The sequence below is a fragment of the Anomaloglossus baeobatrachus genome, chromosome 1, assembly GCF_048569485.1.
Source record: "Anomaloglossus baeobatrachus isolate aAnoBae1 chromosome 1, aAnoBae1.hap1, whole genome shotgun sequence".
Lineage (NCBI taxonomy): Eukaryota > Metazoa > Chordata > Amphibia > Anura > Aromobatidae > Anomaloglossus > Anomaloglossus baeobatrachus.
The window spans coordinates 695,858,100-695,864,099 of record NC_134353.1 but is presented as its reverse complement, the minus strand read 5'-3'; positions in this window follow the sequence as shown (position 1 = coordinate 695,864,099).

Genomic DNA, 6,000 nt, shown 5'->3' with positions numbered 1-6,000 from the left:
GACTGCAGAAGGAGGCGGGTGAACCAGGCAATGAGTGATAAAACACACAGGACAATTACTTATATTCTTGAGACTGAAGAGGATTTTTAATAACAAGGAAGTTATAAAGTTGTGAGTTTTTACAAGCAATTTGCACATGTAACCATTTATGATGAGACTAACCTTTGAAAGGGAAATGGTCAAGTAAAGAATACATTATTAACCTGCAGATATGTGGTTAAACTGCCTGGCGCATGCACATTAAAGCCCGCTCCCAGGAGGAAGAAGGGAATTTTGTTTACTTACCGTAAATTCCTTTTCTTCTAGCTCCAATTGGGAGACCCAGACAATTGGGTGTATAGCTATTGCCTCTGGAGGCCACACAAAGTATTACACTTAAAAGTGTAAGGCCCCTCCCCTTCTGGCTATACACCCCCAGTGGGATCACTGGCTCACCAGTTTTAGTGCCAAAGCAAGAAGGAGGAAAGCCAATAACTGGTTTAAAGACCAATTCAATCCGAGGAAACATCGGAGAACTGAACCATACCACATGAACAACATGTGTACCCGAAAAAACAGAAAAACCCAGAGAAAACAGGGCGGGTGCTGGGTCTCCCAATTGGAGCTAGAAGAAAAGGAATTTACGGTAAGTAAACAAAATTCCCTTCTTCTTTTTCGCTCCTAATTGGGAGACCCAGACAATTGGGACGTCCAAAAGCAGTCCCTGGGTGGGTAAAAGAATACCTCGTGATAGGGCCGTCAAACAGCCCTTTCCTACAGGTGGGCAATTGCCGCCTGAAGGACTTATCTACCTAGGCTGGCGTCTGCCGAAGCGTAGGTATGCACCTGAAAATGCTTGGTAAAAGTATGCAGACCCAATCAGGTAGGTGCCTGACACACCTGCTGAGCCGTAGCCTGGTGCCGTAATGTCCAGGATGCACCCACGGCTCTGGTAGAATGGGCCTTCGGCCTTGAGAGAACCAGAAGCCCAGTAGAACTGCAGGTTTAAAGAATTGGTTCCTCGATCCCCCGAGCAAGGGTGGATTTGGAAGCTTGCGACTGTTTACGCCGACCAGCGACAAGGACAAAGAGTGCATCCGGGTGGCGCAGGAGCGCCATGCGGGAAGTAGAACCTGAGTGCTCTCACCAGAACCAACAGATGCAAATCTTTCTGAAATTGATGGACTGGACGAGGACACAAAGAAGGTGAGGTGATATCCTGATTGATATGAAAGTGGGATACCACCTTAGGGAGAAATTCCGGAACCGGACGCAGAACTACCCTGTCCTGGTGAAGGACCAGGAAGGGAGTTTGTATGAGAGCGTTGCTAGCTCGGAAACTCTCCTAAGAGACGAGACCGTTACTAGAAGGCCACTTCCCGTGAAAAGCGGGAAGGGAGACATCCTTCAAAGGCTCGAAAGGCGGCATCTGGAGAGCAATTAGAACCTTGTTCAGATCTCAGGGCTCTAACGGCCGCTTGTACGGAGTGCTGAGAAGACAAACTCCCCGTAGGAACGTGCGTACCTGAGGAAGTCGTCGTTTCTGAAAAAATACAGATAGCGCTGAGACTTGTCCCTAAAGGGAACTGAGCGACAACCCATTTTCCTACCTAGATTGCAGGAAGGAAGGAAACATAGACGATGCAACCGGCCAGGGAGAAACACCCTGCGCCGAGCACCGAGATAAGAATATCTTCCACGTCCTGTGGTCAATCTTGGCGGACGTTGGTATGCTAGCCTGTCTCATGGTGGCAACCACGTCCTGAGGTAATCCTGACGACACTAGGTTCCAGGACTCAATGCCACACCATCCGGTTGAGGGCCGTAGAATTCAAATGGAAGAATGGCCCTTGAGACAGCCAGTCTGATTGGTCTGGTAGTGCCCCCGGTTAGCCTACCGTGAGGCACCACAGAACCGAGTACCACAACATCCTCGGCCAATCTGTAGCGACGAGGATGGCGCGGCCGCAGTCGGTCTTGACCTAGCGCAGTACTCTGGGCAACAATGCCAGAGGTGGCACCTAAGGTAGCTGGAACTGCGACCAATGCTGAACTAAGGCGTTTGCCGCCAGAGCTCGATGATTGTGAAACCGTGCCATGAAGCTGGCACATTGTTGTTGTGCCGTGACGCCATTAGATCGACGTCCGGCCTCTGTCAGCGGCGCCAGATCTCCTGAAACCCGTCCGGGTGAGGAGACCATACTCTTTCGGCCACACCTCAGCGACTTAGGAAGTCAGCTTCCTAGTTTCCACACTTGGGATGTGAATTGTGGATATGGTGGATGCCGTGTCTTCCACCCACATCAGAACCTGCCGGACTTCCTGGAAGGCTTGCCGGTTGCGCGTTCTTCCTTGGTGGTTGATGTATGCCACCGCTGTGGAGCTGTCCGACTGAAGTCGGATATGCTTGCTTTCCAGCCGCTGTTGGAAGGTTTGTAGGGCAAGATACACTGCTCTGTGTTCAAGAACATTGATCTGAAGGGTGGACTCTTGCTGAGTCCACGTACCCTGAGCGCTGTAGTGGAGAAAAACTGCTCCCCACCCTGATAGACTCGCGTCTGTCGTAACTATCGCCCAGGATGGGGATAGGAAGGACCTTCTTGTTGACCAAGAGGTGGGAAGAAGCCACCACCGTAGAGATTCCTTGGCCGCCTGAGAAAGAACGACGACTCTGTTGAGGGACGTCGACTCCTCGTCCCATTGGCGGAGAATGTCCCATTGTAGTGGACGCAGTAAAACTGCGCGAAAGGAACTGCCTCCATTGCTACCATCTTACGTAGGAAGTGCATGAGGAGTCTCAATGTGTGCGACTGGTTCTTAAAGAAGAGCTTGCAGCCCGTAGTGAATGCTGTTTGTCTAGCGGAAGCTTCACTATCGCTGAGAGAGTAAGAAACTCTATGCCTAGATATGTTATCGATAGGGTCGGGGTCGGATCTGACTTTAAAAAGTTGATGATCCACCCAAAACTTTAGAGAGTCTCCAGCGCAACGTTCGGGCAGTGTTGGCATGTTTCCTAAGAGAGTGCCTTGACAAGTAGATCGTCTAAATACGGGATCACAGAGTGACCCTGAGAGTGCAGGACTGTGACTACTGCTGCCCTGACCTTGGCGAAGACCAGTGGGACTGTCGCTAGCCGGAAGGTAGAGCTACGAACAGAAGGTGTTCGTCTCCTATAACGAAGCGTAGAAACGCTAGTGCTCTGGATCAATCGGCACGTGTGGATAAGCATCCTTGATGCCTAATGATGCTAGGAAATATCCTTGGGACCTTGAGGCGATGACATGGCGGAGGGATTCCATCCGGAACCGCCTGGTGTCCACGAGCTTGCTGAGCATTTTTAGATCCAGAACGGGACGGAACGGCCCGTTGTTATAGGTACCGCAAAGAATTTGGGGTAAAAACCGTGACCTTGTTCCTGAAGAGGAACGGGGGTCATTACTCTTTCTGCCTATAGAGTGCACCCTGTTTGCAGAAGAGCAGCGGCGCGGCCGGGAGGTGGAGAAATTCTGAAGAATCGAGTTGGAGGACGAGAAGTGAGCTCTATCCTGTACCCGTGAGACAGAATGTCTCACACTCAATGGTCATTGACCTATGGCAGCTAAATATCGCCAAGGCGGGAGAGCCTGCTACCGACCGAGGCCGCAAGTCATGAGGAAGCCGCCTTGGAAGCGGGTTTTCAGACTGTCGCTTTTTTGGGCGTGACTGAGCCCGCTAAGAATCTGAGCTCCTCTGATCCTTTTGAGTCCACATTGGACGAGGAAAAATGGGACCTGCCCGAGCCTCGAAAAGGCCGAAAACCCCGACTGCCTGTTGCTCTGTTGGGGTTTGTTGTGTCCGGGCTGAGGAAAGGATGAATCCTTACCCCTGGACTGTTTAATGGTTACATTCACCAAACAGTCGGTCAGCAGAAAAAGGCAACTGGTTAGGCAACCTTTTTTGGAAGCAGAATCTGCCTTCCATTCACTTAACGAGCAGACCAGGCTCTGCTTAAAAACACGGAGTAGCGGAGGCTACCGCCGCACGGTTCGCAGAGTCCAGGACAACCTGAATCGCGTAAGAAACAAATGCAGACATTTGAGAGGTTAAGGATGCCACCTGCGGCACAGATGTACGTGTAACCGTGTCAATCTGTGTAAGACAAGCTGAAATAGCTTGGAGTGCCCCAAGGGAGAGAATGCCGGAGCCAACAGCAGTTCCATCTCCCACTGCAACTATGGATCTAGCTACAAGCCTGGAGATTGGAGGATGCCGCTTGGGACACTGGGTCCAGTCCCTGACCAAGTCAGGGGACAGGGATAACGTGTATCCCAAGCCGTTTGGAGAAGCGCATATCTGGATAAGCGTGGTGTTCCTGGACTGCCTCTCTGAAGGCAGAGTGGTCCAGAAAAATACGTGAAGCTGACTCCTCCACTGGAGGAGCTGTGAGAAATAACCCACATTCCATAGATGGACGCTATAAGATTATTTACTATGGCGTCACGATCAGGTGTATCCAGATTGAGAGCGGTCTCAGGATCAGAATCCTGAGCCGCTACTTCCGCCTCATTACACAGCGAGTCCTTCTGCTAGGACCCTGATGAAACCGAGGCCGCTCATAGTGAGCCCGCTTAGGCTGTCTGGGACTGACGTCCGTGCAGAGCCGTGACTCTGGGATGCGTGTGACATTCCCGGAGCTGTTAGTTGTTCACACTGAGGGGGGCCATGGATCAATGATTCAACAGTGCCCATATTGTGAGAGACATGTCCGGACTGCTAGGCTTCTAGTATCATAGCCATAGTCTCAGAAAAACTGTCAGTAAATACTGCAGACACCGTCCTCATCCCCTGGCCATTAGTGCATACAATGGGAGTCTATGTAACCTGCCGGCCGTATAGCCGTACATGCTGTACCAGCTGTATAGAAAAACATGTGGTTCTGCACCTTTGTTTTACACAGAGAATATGCTGATAACTCCTCCGCATAATCCAGGAGGGTATATACAACGTGCGACCAAACAGTGCAATGTATATAGTACAAGCATATCTATAAGTGCACTTCTGCACTAGTGGGGTTAGCACCACAGGTGCTGCTTAACGCCTGTTGCAGCGATTGTGTGACTATCAGAATGCCAGGGTCTTCCACACTTGTCTCTGTATCGTACAGAAACTGACACTAATGGCTGCCGGCGTCCTTGTAGAGAAGGAAGCCGTGGGCGTGCCTGAGAAAGTGCGGGAATCCGGATTCACAGTGCACCCAGTGAGAGGGGTGGAGTATGCAAAACATACTCCAGCTCTCAGCGCTGCTGTGCTATGCAGCGTCACGCCCCTACCCTGACTGTCAGGGCTGTGGGCGGTAACGAAGGGAGACTAGGCCCAGAAGCCGGGGACTCGAGTTAACAGCGCGGCCGCCGTAAAAGCGCGGGCCGCGCTGAAGTCCCCGGCGCACCACAAGTGCCAGCCGCGCCGCAGTCCCAGCGGCCGGCGCGACCGATTCCTAGAAGAGGCCAGCGTCCCGCCCCTCTCCTGACTGGCAGGTCTGGGGGCGGGAACGAACGGAAGCAGGCCGCAAAAGCCGGGGACTCTAGTTATCAGCGCGGCCGCCGTAAAAGCGCAGGCCGCGCTGAAGTCCCCGGCGCACTACAAGTGCCAGCCGCGCCGCAGTCCCAGCGGCCGGCGCGACCAATTCCCATAAGTGAGCCTGCTTCAGCGAAGCTGAATGAGGCCATGGCACAGGCGCCGCAGCGCTGATGTCCCCCGGCGCACTACAACACCCAGCATGCTGCGGTGTGAGCGCCAAATGCACGGGGACACAGAGTACCTTGAGGAAGCAGGGCCATGTCCCTGATGTACTCCGCTCCATCCAGCATCTTCTCCAGGGGCTGTAGATGGAGCACGGTCTCAGTGCCTGGAGACCGGTAAATCCCACTTCACCCAGAGCCCTGTAAAAAGGGATGGGGAAGGAATCAGCATGTGGGCTCCTGCCGCCGTACCCGCAATGGGTACCTCAACCTTACAAACACCTCCGACATACAGTGGGGTGAG